The following is a 20,485-nucleotide window of genomic DNA, read 5'->3' as shown; positions in this document are numbered from 1 at the left end:
GTTTGTTGCGTTGGTACTTCGGGTAACCTATCCAGTATCGTTCAAATATGAGATTGGGATGTAATTCCTGTTCATGAACAAATGGGTGTATTATTAACTCATGAGGCTGAAACTGTCTATAAGCATTAGCGAATTCTGGGTTGGGTTCATGGTATGGCAGGTGTTGATCATAATGTTGCTGCTCTTATTGTTGCTCAGGTTGTGGCTCTTGTTGTGGCTCAGGTTGTGGCTCTGGTTATGGCTCAGGTTGTGGTTCTGGCTCTGGTTGTCTTGAAGATGATCCACCGCCAGTATCAATATATCTCTGCAAAACACATTAGACACAAAATTTTGTGCATCCAAATAATACATTAGTGTTAGCAAAATAACAAATTAAAACAATTACAATAACATGTTTAATCAAAATTAAACCTATACACATTTTCATATATTTAACAATTCTACACATTTTTAAATAAGCATATATAAAAATGTATATAATGTTCATAAGCATTCATCTTCCAAAACATGTTAAAATAATCATTATAACAATTAAACGAGTTCCAAATGGCATTCATATCAACATAATCAAATTAATGCATTTTTGACTTGAAAAGTCAACAATCTTGCTCAAAAATCATGTTTAGGATCAAAATTTGGATCATTTATCAATCTAAACATGTTACATTACTTAATTTAGTATGAATTCACAACAAAAATCGGCCATAACCCCTTTATATCAAAAAGTCCCAAATTTGCTCAAGAACACTAACCTTAGATTTCTAAAAAAATTTGAAATTTAAGGCTTCAAATCATGATAAATAGCATCAATCTAGTCTATACAAGCATAATATATGAACAATTTAACTATAATTAAGCTAGAAATCATCAAATTTAAATTAGTGCAATTAGTTGTCATAATCACTAAAATTGAGAATTTAAAGAGTTTAGGGGTGAAATCGTTACCTTCTTCTTCCCAAATCCGAGGAAAGGCATGTTTAAAAGCAGATTGTAGCAACAAATTTGGTGAATTTTGGTTGAAAAATGAAGATTTTTGGGAGAGTTTTGAGAGTGGTTCGCGTTTGTGTGTGTGTTGAATGAGGAAGACAGAGAAGTCGACTGGAATTTTAATCCTGCCCAGTTTTTGGTCCCCATGCGACCGCATGGATTCTAGGCATAAATCCCATGAGATCGCATGGGGTCTGATTTTTTTTATATATATAAAACCTTTAACTAATGAAACAATTAAATGGATAATTTAAAATTTTGTTTTCCTTGGTATTTAGAATGAGGTAGTTTCGGTACGTTCACCTAGTTCGTCCCTCGACAAAATTTTAAAAATTGTCATTTTAAAGCGATTGTTTTAAAAGCAAAGATTTTTGGTTTTGTTAATATTTTTGACATACATTATATCAATAAAATTAAAAATAATGATAACAAAATTTTTCGCCCCGCCCTCGGGTAAAGCAATTTCGGTTCAAAGACCTAGTGTTTAACTTACGGCGAATTTTAGAAATAAATTTTTTTAACTTAATGAAATGAAGTAAATTTTGTTTTTAAATTCACACAAAACTTTAAATTTAAAATTTAATATAAATATTATTAATATTTATATACATTAATTTTATTATTTTATATTAACATATATTTATAATAATATAGTAATAACATATATTTATAATAATATAGTAATATATTAAATTTTAAAAACAAGGTAAAAATAAAATAAAAAACTTTTTGGCCTTTTATCCCACTTTAATCAATCAAATATTAAGAAAAGTATACGTCCCTCTTTTGGGTAAAGTAATTTCGGCTATATTACCTAGTTTTACTCCTTACGAATTTTTAAAATATTTTAAGTTGATTGATTAAAGATATTTATACCTTATGAATAAATGGTAAATTTCGCATTGATGGATTAAATTTTTATCTGATATCAATAATTTTGGTTTATTATACCTATTTTTCACTGAATATCAATTTAACGCTTTATAGCGAAAATTCAGCGTTTAAAGACAAAAGGTTAAGAGCATGAAAATAAAAACTTACCTTTGAAGCTTAATAGACCATGGCTGATATCAAATGCATGCTTCATCTTGTAAAACCTAAAAACAAAAAATTCAGAATGGGGAGAGAAGACTAGTTATTTAGGGTCTGCTAGTAGAAAAGACCAATCGGATTCCATTCTCGAAAACTACATGAAAACAGAATATCTAACTTTAGATAGCATAAGTATTATTCTTAAAACATTTGAATCTCCCCACACTTAGTTAACTGTGGTGTCGAAATTGTGATTAACTTCATTGTCAACTTCCATCGGACCATCATCAACTTGCATATCTGTGATTTTTGCTTTAAGCCATTCGTCGGTTTCTTTTGTGATCTTCACAAAATCAACTAATTTCGCCTTTTCTTTTGGTGACAGATTGGATACTAATCGGTTACATAAATTAAAGTTTCCCTTAATCCTAACATCGTAAACCCGTTTATAAAGCTTCTTCATTGAACTGTTAATAACGAGGTCATCTAATTTCATTTCAATAATGGGGTTCTTTGTTATCATGTCATCATTAGGTGTTATTTCATCTTCCTCACACTTAGGCATTTTATTATTGCTAAGCACTACTGTTGGAGTCGGTAAAACAATATGGTTTTCATCAATCGTTTTTATTGGTTCAACGGTTTTGGTTGGTGGAGATTTAGATTTTCGAATCACAAAGGTGATTGATTTTTCACCATCACTAAGTGTCATTCTACCTTCTTTTACATCAATTAACGCCTTGGTGGACGCTAAGAATGGTCGACTTAAAATTAGAGAAATGTTTGAGTCCTCTTCTATGTCTATGACAACAAATTCGACCAGAAAGGTTAAATTACCTACTTGAATAGGTAGGTTGTCAGCAATTCCAACTGGGTGCCTAATGGTTTGGTCAAAGAATCGAACACTCATTTTTGTTGGACTTAACCCAACTACACCTAATTTCTTATATAATGAAAGAGGTATAATACTCACACTTGCACCTAAATCTGCTAGTGCATCATACATGACACAATCACCAAGTAAACAAGGAACAATAAATTCACCCGGATCACCCAACTTGGGTGGAAGTTCTGGTGGAACAGTCTTCAATGGTTTTATTTTTACGACTTTAGTTTCTTGTACTTGCTTACTCTTCCTCTTCCTTCCCGAGGTATCACTAACACAAACTTTATTACCTATTACTTGCTCATTTTCAACTCCTTTCATTGAATACGGAATAGGTGGTTTGTATGGTGCATACATTGGTTTTTCAAAACCTGGTGGTGGTGTGACTTCTTCATCGTCACTCATATCTGAAATCTTCCCATCTTCTGATGCTAGTTTTTCAGAATTTGTTGAAACCATATTAACATTCTCATTTCGAGGATTTACTTCAGTATTACTCGGTAGCTTTCCTTGTTTCCTTTTATTCATCAAGCCCGCCAGAGTACCTACTTGTTTTTCTAGATTCCAAATGGAAGCTTGTTGAGTTCTAAATGACTGATCAAACCTTTCATTCGTTTGGGTTAGAGATGCAATAAATTGTTTTTGAGATTCAACTAGCTTTAATACCATTTCTTCCAGATTTAAATTTTTCTCTTCGGTTTATTGTGATGGTTTATATAAGCCAGGTCTTTGTTGATTGAAAGTGTTGTTTTGAGTTGGTTGGTTATTTGGACCTTGTTGGTTGTACGAGTTATTGTTGGGGCCATTTGGATTTTAAAGAATGTTTTGATTTCGATTGAGGTTTTGCCTTGGCGGTTGATAATTATTTTGATAATTATTTCCCGGCCTTTGGTTCATGTAGGAAACATTCTCACGTTGTTCCATTGTTTGCTCGACATTACAATCTTTCGTTAAGTGTGGTCCACCGCATTGCTCACAACTGATTTGCATTGCATGAATATCTATAGTCATCTTTTTCATTCTTCTTTCAAAAGCATCTATTTTTATGGAAACGGAATCAAAGTCATGGCTAGAATCGGCTCTAGCCGCTTTAGATGAATGAAAAATATCTTTTTCCTGATGCCACTCATGTGAGTGGGAGGCTGTATTATCAATAATTTTGTGAGCTTCAGTAGCGGTTTTCTTCATAATGGAACTACCAGCAGCTGTGTCGATGTCCTTTCTTGTAGCGACGTCGATGCCTTTATAAAATATTTGAACTATTTGAAAAGTATCTAAACCGTGTTGAGGACATCCTCTCAACATCTTTTCGAATCTTGTCCATGCCTCAAATAACGTTTCATTTAGCTTTTGCACGAACGTGACAATTTCTCCTTGAAGTCTCACGGCTTTAGATGCGGGAAAGAATCTTTGAAGAAATTTCTCAACTAAAACATCCCACGTATCAATTGCTCCTTCGGGTAATGATTCTAACTAATCTTTAGCTTCCCCAATTAAAGTCCAGGGTAACAACATAAGATAGATCGTTTCATCCTTAATTTCTCGGATTTTAAATAGAGGACAAATTCTATTAAAGGTTCGAAGATGTTCGTTTGGATCTTCTTTTGCTGTACCACCGAATTGGCATTGATTAGTGACCATGTGTAGGATTTATCCTTTGATTTTAAAATTTGGTGCATTAACATCTGGTTGATTAATGGCATTGGCCCGTACGTGTGGCTCTCATTCGGTCTTCCATACTTTGAGGTTCTGGATCTGCCATAGTTGTATTTGTTGAATCTGAATCACTAGAAGATTATGATTTAATGGTTTCTTCTTCGACAATCTCCGGTTGAATAATTTGTAGTTCAGGAGGAATGATTAGTGGTTCAGGATCTCTGAATTGTCCTTGAATATCCTCCGGGTCCTCAATTGTGAAGTCGGGTTCAAAAAATGGATTATCGGAAATTTGAATTGGAGTACTTGTATGACTAGAGGACGATTCTAAAGAAAAATCAATAGCAGCAATATTGACTAGATGTCTTGATCGAGTTACAGGTGGTGAACGTATGAAAGGTGGTGAACGTTTTGCTCGGTGCATTCACTGAATATCCTATTAGTTATAAAAATAAAAATTATATAAGTTATCAAATTAATATACTTTTCTGATTTTGCCCACGTTTCGAATAGCCAAAAGATGCAGCAGGTAGCCAGGACCCTTTAAATCGAAAATCCACAACTCGCCACTAACAAATCCAACTATTACTATGAACCAGAAAATTGGGGTCCATTGATTTAATTGCTTACAATAATTTTTCGTCGAAATTTAAAGAAATTTAAAGAAAATTCTATGTCCTAAAAACTAGAGCATAGAAATGAAAAAGACAAAGCGCGTCGAAAAACAAGAAGTCAAAAAATAAACGTCGAAAAACAAACTAAAACTTAGAAATTAAAATTCTAGGTTTAAAACTTAGCGTCTAAAAATTTAAAACTAAAAGTTGCGACTAAAGTTCTAAAGGTAATAAAACTTATAATGCAATTCTAAAGGAAAAACGACAATTACTTAAAAAGCACTAAAATCTATAAAATACTAACGCGATAAGCGATGTCGTAAAATTCTAAGGCTTTTAAAAGCTAGTTCTAAGAAAAAAACCTTAAGGGATAATTACGGCAAAACTTAAAAACTAAAAATTAAACTAAGGTGAATTAAACTAAAATTATAATTACGAACTAAACAACTAAAAAGGTACAAAATATAAAAAATATATATAAGAAAAATGATAAAAATAAGATTTTATATAAAGATATTATTTTTATATTATTATTTTATAAAAATACTATTCTATATATTTAATAATAATAATTTAACGTAATAATACTAAATATAAATTAAAACTAAATATTAAATACTAATTAATTAATTAAACCCTAATTATATAAATAATAATAAAATTATAAACCCTAATTTGTAATTATGGCGTACTAGGTTTCAGCTGTCAGAGCATCTCATGCGATAGCATGAGTTTTCAAGGCTCTGGCCATGTGATCGCATGAGATCGGATACTAGGCCTGATGTTGGGCTTCGACAGGCTTCGGCCCAAATTCCTTTTTTTTTCTTTTCAAAACTTAAAATAAAACACTTATTAATTTTAAAAACTATAAACTAAAAAAAATTAACTTTTAAAAATATATAAAATTTTAAATTAACACTTATATATATATATATATATATATATATATATATATATATATATATATATATATATATATATATATATATATATATATATTTATGTTTTTGTATTTAAAAATTATATATAATTATGTTTTTACAAAAATAGTATAGCGTGCAGCTTTCGGTTAGTGTGTTCCCCGGCAGCAGCGCCAAAAATACTTGATGTTAAAGCAGTGGTATATAAATAAGATATTAATTTTAATACGAAATACTATTAAATACGATACAATTTACACAAGTTATTTATTTATTTATAGAATGGATATACCTAAACCTGCCTACAAAACTTATAGGCAGTGTACCTAATCGTAAAGTAGTGTAGTTTTTAGTAAGTCCGGTTCGTTCCACAGGGATACAGATACTGATTGAAAACGTAGCTTACACTATATTTTTAAAACAAATTATATATATATATATATATATATATATATATATATATATATATATATATATATATATATATATATATATATATATATTTATAAAAGTAGTAGTATTATTATTATAAAAGGGGGGGTTTTTACCGTTTAACGACCGGTTTGTCAATTTTTAAGTTTTAAGCGTAAAGATAAATGACAATAATTAAAGTGCGTAAAATAAATAACGATAAATAAAATAACAGTAAATAAAATTGCGATAGAATATGAAATAAAAGAATTATGCTTATTTAAACTTCCGTAATCATGATGTTTGACGCTTTGATTTTAATTTATTACTATGGTTTAATTGTCCTTTGTCCTGGATTGTTTGATACGTCTATCTGGTTTTTGTCCATAATAGTCCATCGGTCATAAATATAAAGTGCGAGTGTCCTCATTAAATTACCCTTATACCCGAAGTCAAATAGTCCAACTAATTAAGGATTTAAACTGTGACGCAGTTATCACTTCTATCAACAATTACACCAGTTGTTACTGTATGTAATCCACCCCTGTTTTAATTAATTATGAATATTAATTTATCCACTTGATCAGTTTGAATAATCAATTACCCAACCCGAATAATTAATTAAATGATTATAACAGACTCCGTATAAACGTCACAAAATAGGACAATCATAATCATTATTAATTATTAGATTAAATAAATTGAAAATAGGTTCGACAGACTCAAATGAGTTGTCACTCAATTAGACAATACTCCCATCTATTAATAGTCCATAGTCCAATGTCCACAAGTGTCGGTCTTTTGTCCAAACCTTAATTATGGTCCAAAGTCCAATAACTCCGTCTTAATATTTAGTCCAACATCACAATTACTTTGACTTAAATAAGCATAATAATAACTTAGTTACGAGACATTAATTTAAAAAGGTTGAACATAACTTAGTTACGAGACATTAATTTAAAAAGGTTGTACTTTGCGTTCCATGACTTGTACTCTTATCAATATTTAGACGTTATTCATCAATAAATTGAACCACTTGGATTGTAACTTGTACGTTTGAGCATTCTGGTCATTTGTGTCTTTAAATCGTCGATTCTATCTTTTGTCTTCACCTTTTATTATTTAAACGATAATCACTTGTAAATAGACAATTGCAACTAAAAGCTTGTCTTTCTGGAAGGATAATGCTATGAAACATATGTTCGTTTTTAGCATTATCATTTGTCAAGAAGAAGGATGGTACGTTCAGGTTGTGCATCGACTACCGAGAGTTGAACAAGCTTACCATCAAGAACCGTTATCCACTATTGAGAATCGATGATTTATTCGACCAATTGCAAGGTTCTTCAGTTTATTCGAAGATTGATTTACGTTTCGGTTATCATCAAATGCGGGTGAAGGAAGATGATATTCCAAAGACTGCTTTCAGGATGCGTTACAGTCATTACGGGTTTATGGTGATGCCATTTGGATTGACTAACACACCAGCTGTGTTTATGGACCTCATAAACCGAGTATGTGCCCCATATCTAGACAAATTTGTCATTGTTTTCATTGATGACATACTTATATACTCTAAGAATGACCAAGAGCACGGAGAACATTTGAAAATGGTGCTAGAATTGTTGAGGAAGGAAGAATTGTACGCTAAGTTTTCTAAATGTGCATTTTGGTTAAAAGAAGTACAATTATTCGGTCATGTAGTGCGCAAGGAAGGCAATCAAGTTGATCCTGAAAAGTTTGAATCTATAGAAATGTGGGAAACCCCAAAAACTCCAACCCATATACGTCAATTCTTAGGATTGGCTGGTTATTACAGAAGATTCATCCAAGATTTCTCCAGAGTAGCAAAACCCTTGACTACACTAACGCATAAAGGGAAGAAATTTGACTGGAAGGATGAGCAAGAGAATGCATTTCAATTGTTAAATAAAAAGTTAACTACGACACCTATATTGTCACTACCTGAAGGGAATGATGATTTTGTGATTTATTGTGACGTTTCAAAGCAAGGTCTCGGTTGTGTGTTAATGCAACGAACGAAGGTAATTGCTTATACGTCTAGACAATTGAAAATTCACGAGCAGAATTATACAACTCACGATTTGGAATTGGGCGTTGTTGTTTTTGCGTGGAGACATTACTTATATGGGGTCAAATGTACCATATATACCGACCACAAAAGTCTCTAATACATATTTGATCAGAAACAACTGAACATGAGGCAGCGTAGGTGGGTTGAGCTACTAAATGATTATGACTGTGAGATTCGTTATCACCTTGGGAAGGCGAATGTGGTAGCCGACGCTTTGAGTAGAAAGGAAAGAGAACCTATGCGGGTAAAAGCTATGAATTATTTTTAAATATTATTATTATCATTTTTATTATTATTGTTATTATAAATTATTTTTATTATGTTATTATGTTATACATAATTATTACTAATATTAGAATAAAACTATTATTATCATTAATACAATTAATATTATTATCATTATTATTATTATTAGTAATATTATTATTATTATTGTTATTAGTATTAGTATTATTATTATTATCATTGGTATTAAAATGATTAATAAAATTATTGTTATTATTATTACTAACATTAGTATTAGAATTAACATTATTATCATTAATATTAGTATTATTATCATAATTATAAGTATTATAATCATTATTATTATTATAAGTATTATTAATGTTATTATTATTATTATTATTATTAATTTATCATTATAGTATTATTATCATTATTATGATTATGATTATGATTATTATGATTATGATTATGATTATTATTATTATTATTATTATTATTATTATTATTATTATTAAAAAAATAAAATTTATTATTATTTTCATAAATATTAGTATTAACATCACTTTATAATTATTAGTATTATCATTATGTATTATTATTATTAGTGTTATCAGATCATTATAAGTATTATTATTAATATTATCATGAGTAACATTATTATTATATAATTATTAAAACTATTATTCTAACTATTAATAGCAGTAAATTATTATTTTTATAATTAAAATTATTATCAATATTATCATTATTATTAGTATTATTATTAGTATTTAATTTAACAAACAAAAGATAATTATATAAAAAAAATAGATAGCTAATACAAAACTTTACTATATTAATATTGTTATTTATTTAAAATATATATAAAATGACATATATAAGTTATTAATATAAAAATTATATCACTAATAATAATACATATATATTTGTTCGATTACAAGTATATGTTTTAATATATATATGAATGATATAGGTTCGTGAATCCGAGACCAACCCTGCATTGTTCAGTTCCGTCATATGAATATTTTTACTACAAAATATTGTATTGTGAGTTTCATTACTCCCTTTTTACATATATTTTTGGGCTGAGAATACATGCGCTGTTTTTATAACTGTTTTATGAAATGGACACAAGTACTAAACTATATTCTATAGTTGGATTACGAATACCGAATATCGCCCATTTTTAGCTTGGTAGCCTAAGAATTAGGGAAATGGCCCCTAATTGACTCGAATCCTAAAGATAGATCTATGAAACTTGACACATCCCATTCGTGTTACGAATGCTTTAGTACTTCGATTGATATATACTGATTGTGACGGCCGGTATATAGCATGCAGATTGGGAAATGCCTGTATGAGGGGGATATTCTATATGCATCTTGTTAGTTCGGTTACCAAGTGTTCACCATATGAATGATTTTATTGTTATGCAGATTGCAAAATGCCTGTATGACGTTTATGAAAATGAAAATGAAAAATGAAATCTTGTGGTCTATTAAAATGTTGGAAATAATAGTTTATGATAAACTAATGAACTCACCAACCTTTTGGTTGACACTTTTAAGCATGTTTATTCTCAGGTATGAAAGAAATCTTCCGCTGTGCATTTGCCCAATTTAAAGATATTACTTGGAGTCATTCATGATATATTTCAAAAGACGTTGCATTCGAGTCATTGAGTTCAACAAGATTATATTAAAGTAAATGACAGATTAAGTCATTTATAGTCTGATTATATTGTGAAATGGTATGCATATTTGTCAACTATCGTTGTAATGAAAGTTGTCTTTTAAAAACGAATGCAATGTTTGTAAAACATATCATATAGAGCTCAATACCTCGCAATGGGACCAAATGTTATTGTATTCGTCCATATGGATTTGGACAAGTCATTTCACCGTGTAGTACGCAAACCATTCATACTGGGAACTAGGCTGTGCGACCGGCATACTTTGAGAGCTCCATTGCTATACATCTGTTAGGAATATATAGCATTTCAATAAACTTGGAAAGAGTAGATTTAGTATGCAATGTCCTAAACCATTAATCTCATTAGTAACTCGCATGATCTCAGTTTTACTCATAAAACCCTTTTGTATTCACAATTATCATTTATCACTAAGACTTGTCACTAAGACAAAAGATAATTGGTCGACCGGTGAATACAAGTTAATGTGAACTTCAAATGATCTTCCCTTTTCTTAGAATCCATTGGCCTTAGCTCAAATTACTTTTCTAAGAACGTTAAGCCAGGTTGAATCACTCATAACCCTTAAGCAATGCCTTAATATAGCAAACATTAAACTAAGCTTCAAGAGACAAAAAAAAGTCAGAAGGACATTAAATTGAGGTTACTAATACCTCAAGGGACTCACATAACATAGAAGTAGAGATCGTTTCTTCTATTTCCCTTTTTTTTGGTCGTCTTGATCACATGTGGTATGAATCACATGCTGCAACATTTCTCCTTTCACAATGGAGGTATGACTTTAAATCAATGTTGCACAGATGATAGTTCAAACATACTCAATGTTCAAAACTCGAGTTCACTTATCTGCTCATAAAACTCTTAAGAATTCACATCTGGACACTCATGACAGATAGGGTGAATTCTGAATATTCATATAATATTTGTACACTTACGATTTATCCGACGTATTGTATAACTATTGTCTTAATCAATTAAGATTATATTATATTATCTCGGACTTAACCAAGACTAGTATATTACAAGAAAATAGTCATGACATGTTTAAATACATGTATAAAATAGAAAAAGTTAGCTAGGATATGGTTAGTATATATTTTATCAAAACAATCCCGTAGCCATTTTAAGCTATTTCTAACCAATATTGTTTTGCCCATAATTTCTTCGTTACAAATCAGTTTTGAGTGAATCAAGTTGATATGGTTTTGTATTGAACTCAATTTTCTAAAACTAAATAGAAAAAGTGGTGGTTTATAGTTGAAGTTACAGGTTACAAGTCCATTTTGAAAGAAGTGGTCATTTCTGTCGAAAGAATGACACCTTGATGACCATTTTGAAAAACATACTTCTACTTTGACTTTAACCACTATTTTTAGATATGTTATCATGTTCATATGAAATATCATTTTCCCAGAAAACAAACTTTAAATTCAAAGTTTAAGATAGTTTTTAATTATCCAACCCAAAAACAGCCCCCGGTTGTACTACGACAGCGTATGTCCAGTTTTACGGTGTTCTTCGTGTTTTCAAGTTTTAAATCCTTAAGTTAGCATATCATATAGATATAATACATGTGAAGTTGGTTTTAAAGTCAATTCAGAAGGATTAAGTTTGTTTGCGAACAAGTTTAGAATTAACTAAACTATGTTCTGGTGATTACAAGTTATATTCTTCGAATAAGATAGTTATATAAGTAAGAATCGAGCAAGGTTATGAACATCGTTACTACCTCAAGTATAGTAGGTAAACCTACTGGAAATGATGAAAAATAATCTTGAGCTTCAAAGGATCTTTGTGTAACGACCCGTATTTTTCCATGATTATATATATTTGAGATTTCTATTTACATATATATATAAATGTTTCCAACATGTTAAGCAATCAAACTTGTTAAGACTTGATTAATTGAAACGGATTTTATGTAAATGTTTGACTACCCAGTTTGTCTGACGATTCACGAACGTTAAAACTTGTAAAAACGACATGATGATATATATATATATGAACATATGTATATATTTAACATGATACAATGATAAGTAAGTATCTCATTAAGTATATTAACAATGGGTTATATACATAAAATGAGACTACTAAATTAAGGAATTTGAAACAAGATATATATATGTAACGCATATCGACGTAATAACGTCGTAATTAAAATAAATACATATGTATTGTATTAAGATATATTAATACATTATGTTTAATATGATAAAATGATAATTAATTATATCATTAAGTGTATTAACAATGAACTATACATAAAACAAGACTACTAACTTAAGGGTTTCGAAACAATATATACATGTAACGATTAACGACGAAATAACGACTTAATTAAAATGTATATATATGTAATGTATTAAGAAGTATTAATACACATTTGAAAGACCTAAAGATATATATCAAAATACTTATACTTAACAAAGATAGTTATAATCGTATTCTCATTCATTTTCATCAAGAATTCTACTCGTATTCATACGGTATTTTCACCCGTATAATACCCAGCTTCTAGATGTATATACTATTAGTATATACACTCAAATGATAAGCTCTTAGCAGCCCTCAATTAGTTAACAAATATGTGGAACCAACAATTAGACAACTAGCATGACTTATGAGCAAGAAAATAAAACATGAACTCCTTTTAACCCCTCTCACCACTCACCATTCACTTCATTTCATTTCTAGTTTTCTTTCTAATTCTCACTCAAAACACACACACACACACCCCCTCAAGAACAAAATTTCCAGTAAACTAATCATCATCTTCATCAAAAACTACTTCAAGAATCAAGCTATAATTATCATAGGAAGAACACTTCATGAACACTTCGAAAATCTTTTCAAGTTTGCTAGATTACTTTCAATCTTGCAAATCCATTTCAAGTGATCATCCAACGTCAAGAAATCTTCATTTATATCAGTAGGTGTTCATTCTAAATCAAGGTAATAATTATATTTAAGCTTTGATTAAATTCTATAAACATAACTATCTTAAATCAAGTAGTAATCTTACTTGAACTTGTTTTCATTCCATGATTCTACTTCAAGAACTTCCAAGCCATCAAAGATCCTTTGAAGCTCAAGATTATTTCTCATCATTTCCAGTAGGTTTACCTGCTATACTTGAGGTAGTAACAATGTTCATAACATCGTTCGATTCATACTTACGTAACTATCTTATTCGAAGAATGTAACTTGTAATCACTAGAACATAGTTTAGTTAATTCTAAACTTGTTCGCAAACAAAGTTAATCCTTCTAACTTGACTTTAAAAACAACTTCACACATGTATTATATCTATACAATATGCTAACTTAAGGATTTAAAACTGGAAAACACGAAGAAAACCGTAAAACTGGACATACGCCGTCGTAGTAAAACCGGAGGCTGTTTCGGGTTGGATAATTAAAAACTATCTTAAACTTTGAATTTAAAGTTGGTTTTTTGAGAAAATGATATTTCATATGAACATGATAATATATCTAAAAATGGTGGTTAAACTCAAAGTAGAAACATGTTTTTCATAATGGTCATCAAGGTGTCGTTCTTTCGATAGATATGACTACTCTTTATAAATATACTTGTTACCTATAATTCCAACTTTAAACCACCACTTTATCAGTTTAGTTTTTATAAAATATAGTTCATTACAAAACCATAGCAATTTGATTCACTCAAAACCGATTTATAACGAAGAAGTTATGGGCAAAACAATATTGGTTAGAAATGGCTAAAATGACTACGGGATTGTTTTTACAAAATCTATACTAACCATATCCTAGATAAATTTTCATGTATTATACATGTATTTAAACATGTCATGACTATTTCTTTGTAATATACTAGTCTTGGTTAAGTCCGAGACAATATAATATAATCTTGATTAGTTAAGACAATAGTTATACAATACGTCGGATAAATCGAAAGACACCATGTACACAATACGTCTAGATTAATTCTAAGACAATTGTTGTACCTTGGGTCATGATTGAGTCTTGTACAATACGTATAAAATACGTCTTGATTATTCCAGGGTGATATATTAGACTATATATATGGACTACTAACATTGGACTGCTAACATTGGACTACTAACGTTGGACTGCTAACTTGACAACTTAAATCATCAACACGTAAATAAAAATATGATGTGAATGTATTTCTATCATACTTTGATATATATGTATATATATTTGTTATAGGTTCGTAAATCGATCCGTGGCCAAGTCTGATTTTCGACGAATTGAAAATCTGTGAAAGTGAGTTATAGTCTCATTTTTACTATCTAATATTTTTGGGATGAGAATACATGCAGCTTTGTAAAATTTTTACAAAATAGACACAAGTACATGAAACTACATTCTATGTTTGGATTACTATACCGGATATCGCCTCTTTTAGCTTGGTAACCTAAGAATTATTGAACCAGTCCACTAATTGATGCGAATCCTAAAGATAGATCTATGGGCATTAACAAGCCCCATTCATAGAATTTAAACTGCTTTAGTACTTCGATTATTATTACAGACGAAAGGTTCTGTGCATACTGATTGCTATATGCCTGTATGCGGAGGATATTCTAGATGCATTTTGTTAATATCGATTACCAGGTGTTCACCATATGAATGATTTTTATTACAGTTGAGCACTTCTGTATATTGTTTACGAAAATGAAATCTTGTGGTCTATTATTACGATTTATGATATAGGTTAAACCTATAACTCACCAACATTTTTTGACATTTTAAGCATGTTTATTCTTAGGTGATTATTAAAGACTTCCGCTGTTGCATGCTATTAAAACAAGATTTGGAGTCGGCATGCTTGTATTATTTTGTTTAAAACTGCATTCGGGATTTCTTTATTGTAACATATTATTAAGCCATTTTATAATGGTCGTGTGTAACGTATATTGGTAGATTATCATTGATTGATAATCTATATTATGTCTTTTAGATCTTTGTCGATAAAATAAAGGTTATGGTTTGTTTTTAAAATGAATGCTGGCTTTGAAAAATGTCTCATATAGAGGTTAAAACCTCGCAATGAAACCAATTAATATGAAACGTTCATAATCAATATGAACGGGGCATTTCAGTTGGTATCAGAGTGTTGGTCTTAGAGAACCAGAAATTTACATTAGTGTGTCTAACCGAGTTTGTTAGAATGCATTAGTGAGTCTGGACTTCGACCGTGTCTGTTTTTTTTTTTTAAAACAATTGCAATTTTGTTGGAAACTATATATGCTTAATATGTAAATATTATGTGATATATTAATCTCTTAACATGCTTGCTATTATGTGTTAGATGACTTCATCAGATCACGCTAGGCTATCAAACAACTCCGATTACAGTAGTCATTCAAGCGACTCAGATATTGAGTCAAAATCCCAAAGTTAAAAATGGTCGATGGTGTCTCAGCTGAGGAAGAAAAATACTGGTAAGACACCAAATTCCCTGAAGAACCGGAAGAGAATCCCGATGAGGATTCTGATGAAGTGATAGAAATTACACCGGCTCAGTTTAATAAAAAGAAAAAGGGAAATCTCCATCTATCAAGATAGAGAAACCCGATCCCAAGCCCGATGGACCATTAGTTATCAGGAATAACCCTGGCCGTTCATACCGTAAACACCCGTATCACTTAAACTTTAATTATTGACCTAGAACATCTCAGAGACTAGGTCCTTCCGAAAAGGGTGTGAAAATGACTGCTCATATTAGGGGCGGTATGGGTATCGGTAAGAAATTAGCAGAACGAACTAAGTCAGAAGAGGAAGAAACTAGTGAGTCCGATTGAAGAGTTCGCAGTTAATAAGTCTTACCATGCCTTGTAATATAAGTATTATAGCGTGCTTGTGTTTCTGTGCTATATGTGAAAATTGCATGTTATGGCTTGTTATTTACCATCATCTTCTTCTATAGATCTAAGCATAATTTGCATCTCTTTTACAGTTTAAAACGAATTACAAAAATGGATGTTAGGGATAGACAACTGAATATTTTAGAGGATCTGCCATAGGATATGATTGTTGAAATCTTGTCTAAAGTTGGTCAGGATTCATCAGCCCAATTATTTATGGTGAAGTCGGTTTGCAAAGCATTTGAAACGCATTCCGAGTATGCTTTGGTTTATGAAAGGCTTTCCTTTGACAGGTGGTGTATCTCACCTTGAAGACACCATAAGTTGGCCCGTATTTTATTTATGGCTACATATTATGGAAACCCTAATGCGATTTTTCGCTATGGTTTAAGGACTTATTTCGATTCTATATACCCCGATATAGGACTTCATTATTTAGAAAAAGTTTCAAATATGCAACTAAAAGAAGCATGTTACGTTTATGGGTTAATTATGTTTGCTTCTCACCAAACTGAGAAAAAGAATATCGGGATACAACTTCTTAATAGAACATTTACACTAGTAACGAATTTAGTGGTTGAGGTGAGGACTAAGGTTTTTGATTTGTTACGACGATGTTGGGTATTATATAACCCCCATCCTTTCGAAGACATCACAACGTGCTATACTATCAAGGGCCACAACGGTTATTTTCCACTGGACATGGGTTGGGAAACAATAATAATTAAACCGGAATGCATGTCTTGTTTTTGGTCCTATGAGTTACGTGTTTTTACTGAACGGATTGAGTTTAACTAGAATTGTCTAAACAGCTTCTGTGTATTATAGTTATCGTGTGCTATGTAATATAGTAGTATTTTATGATTGTAAGATATTGTATTAAAAGTTTAAGCGTGAAGTATTAATGTATTTAGTTTTTCATAATAGAATTGTAGTAGTTAATTGTGTGTTAGCTAATAAGTATCAACTTTAACGGGTAGGTATTACCCGAATTATAAAACGCTAATATGAAGAAAAGGATTTTATAAAAATACATTCATATTATGCTACAAATACTAATGACTACTTCTAATATTCTATATGATTAACTTAACTCTTTTGGCTATCTTTGAAGGAAATGGCACCGACTACCAGACTAACCCTGAACATGAACGAAGAATAATTCCGTACCTTTCTTGCTGCGAGCATAGCCGCAGTGCAGGCTGCATTGCATAACAACAATCACTCAGGGTCTAGCACTGGAGTTAACTCCACAGGAAATCGCGTAGGATGCTCCTACAAGGCTTTCACAGCCTGTAAACCCCTTGAGTTCGATGGAACCGAAGGACCAATCGGACTGAAACGGTGGACCGAAAAGGTCGAATCTGTATTTGCTATAAGCAAATGTACTGAAGAGGATAGGGTGAAGTATGCCACGCATACTCTTACAGGTACTACGTTAACATGGTGGAACACCTATCTCGAGCAGGTGGGATAAGATACTGCTTACGCACTACCGTGGTCAGCATTCAAGCACATGTTGAATGAGCACTACCGTCCCAGGAATGAGGTCAACATGCTCAAGACAGAGCTTAGAGAACTACGAACGCAAGGTAACGACATCACCACATACGAGCGACGATTCACAGAATTGTCTCTAATGTGTCTTGGTATGTTTGAGGACGAGGAAGAACAGATCGACGCATTTGTAAAGGGGCTGCCAGTGAGAATTCAGGAGAACGTAAGTGCATCCGCACCTACCTCAATGCAGAACGCGAGTCGAATGGCTCACAAACTCATGGGCCAGATTGAGGGAAGAAATAAAGAACAGGTGGCCGGAGAGGTGAAAATAAAAGAAGGCAAGAGGAAGTGGGAAGAAACCAGTGACAAGGGTCACCATTACAACAACAACAATAATCATAACAACAATTGCACCATTTATTACAACAACAATCGTAATCCCAACAACAATAACTACAACAACCGTCCCAACAATAATAACAACCGAAACAATAATAATTCCAACAACAATGACAACAAGAGGCAGAAAATTCCGTGCCAAATGTGTAAAGGGTACCATCTGACTGGGTACCATTCGGCATCATGTACCAAGTGTAATAGAAAGGGTCATGGTACGACGAAGTGTGAAGTTTACAGACCATCAGCTAACAAGATTAGAGGAATAAATAATGTCAGAACAAATAATGCCGCCGTTATTTGTTATGGATGCGGAAAGCCGGGTCATTTCAGAAGCACCTGTCCAGACCAAGGGAACAATAATGGGCAAGGCCGTGGAAGATTCTTCAACATTAATGCAGCAGAAGCGCAGGAAGACCCGGAGCTTCTTATGGGTACGTTTCTTATTGACGATAAACCTGCTTATGTATTATTTGATTCGGGTGCAGATAGAAGCTATATGAATAGAGATTTTTGTGCCAAATTAAGTTTCCCATTAATGTCGTTGGATAATAAGTGTTTACTTGAATTAGCAAATGGTAAACTGTTTAAAGCCGATAAAATATGCCGGAATCGAAAAAGTAAACTGGTTGGCGAAACATTTAAAATTAATTTAATACCGGTAGAATTGGGGAGTTTTGATGTAATAATCGGCATGGACTGGATGATCAAGGAGAAAGCCGAGATGATTTGTTACAAGAATGCGATTCGCATTCTGCAAAAAAAGGGAAAACCCTTAATGGTGTACGGAAAAAAAAGAGCAACGCGAAGTTAAATCTTATTAGTAGCTTGAAGGCGCAAAAGCTAATAAGAAAAGGTTGCTATGCCATTCTAGCACACGTCGAGAAGGTCAAACCCAAAGAAAAGAACATCAATGATGTTCCCATCGTAAAGGAATTTCCTGATGTATTTTCGAAGGAATTACCTGGGCTACCTCCACACCGATCCGTTGAATTTCAAATAGACCTTGTACCGGGAGCTGCACCGATAGCTCGTGCTCCTTACAGACTTGCACCCAGCGAAATGAAAGAATTACAAAGCCAATTACAAGAGCTTTTGGAGCGTGGTTTCATTCGACCAAGCACATCATCGTGGGAAGCTCCTGTGCTGTTTGTTGATGTTAAAGCAATGATATATAAATAAGATATTAATTTTAATACGAAATACTATTAAATACGCTACAATTTACACAAGTTATTCATTTATTTATAGAATGGATATACCTAAATCTTGCTACAACACTTATAGGCAGTGTACCTAATCGTAGAGTGGTGTAGTTTTTAGTAAGTCCGGTTCGTTCTACATGGATACAGATACAGAATGAAAACATAGCTTACACTATATTTTTAAAACAAATTATATTTATATATATATATATATATATATATATATATATATATATATATATATATATATATATATATATATATATATATATATATATATATATATATGTGTATATATATATGTGTGTATATATATATATATACACACACACACACACACACATATATATATATATATATATATATATATATATATATATATATATATATATATATATATATATATATATATATATATATATATATAAATATATATATATAGTATTATTATTATAAAAGGGGGGTTTTTACCGTTTAACGACTGGTTTGTCAATTTTTATGTTTTAAGCGTAAAGATAAATGACAATAATTAAAGTGCGTAAAATAAATAATGATAAATAAATGACGATAAATAAAATAACAGTAAATAAAATTGCGATAGAATATGAAATAAAAGAATTATACTTATTTAAACTTCTGTAATCATGATGTTTGATATTTTGATTTTAATTTATTACTATGGGTTAATTGTCCTTTGTCCTAGATTGTTTGATACGTCTATCTGGTTTTTGTCCATAATAGTCCATCGGTCATAAATATAAAGTGCGAGTGTCCACGTCAAATTACCTTTATACCCGAAGTCAAATAGTCTAACTAATTAAGGATTTAAACTGTGACGCACTTCTGTCAACAATTACACCAGTTGTCACTGTATGTAAACCACCCCTGTTTTAATTAATTATGAATATTAATTCATCCACTTGATCAGTTTGAATAATCAATTACCCAACCCGAATAATTAATTAAATG

The 20,485-nt window shown here is 31.3% G+C and overlaps 1 non-coding gene across 1 annotated transcript; it reads left to right on the top strand.

The window, feature by feature from the left end:
• The first annotated feature begins 4,181 nt into the window (after positions 1-4,181).
• On the top strand, positions 4,182-4,288 carry LOC139856289 (small nucleolar RNA R71). The gene has a single exon (XR_011761780.1). It is a non-coding gene; the product is annotated as a small nucleolar RNA R71 (small nucleolar RNA).
• Positions 4,289-20,485: the final 16,197 nt, after the last annotated feature.

Source organism: Rutidosis leptorrhynchoides, chromosome 6 (genome assembly GCF_046630445.1).
Source record: "Rutidosis leptorrhynchoides isolate AG116_Rl617_1_P2 chromosome 6, CSIRO_AGI_Rlap_v1, whole genome shotgun sequence".
NCBI lineage: Eukaryota > Viridiplantae > Streptophyta > Magnoliopsida > Asterales > Asteraceae > Rutidosis > Rutidosis leptorrhynchoides.
The sequence above is the reverse complement of the archived record's forward strand: the minus strand, read 5'-3'. Positions and strand labels throughout refer to the sequence as shown.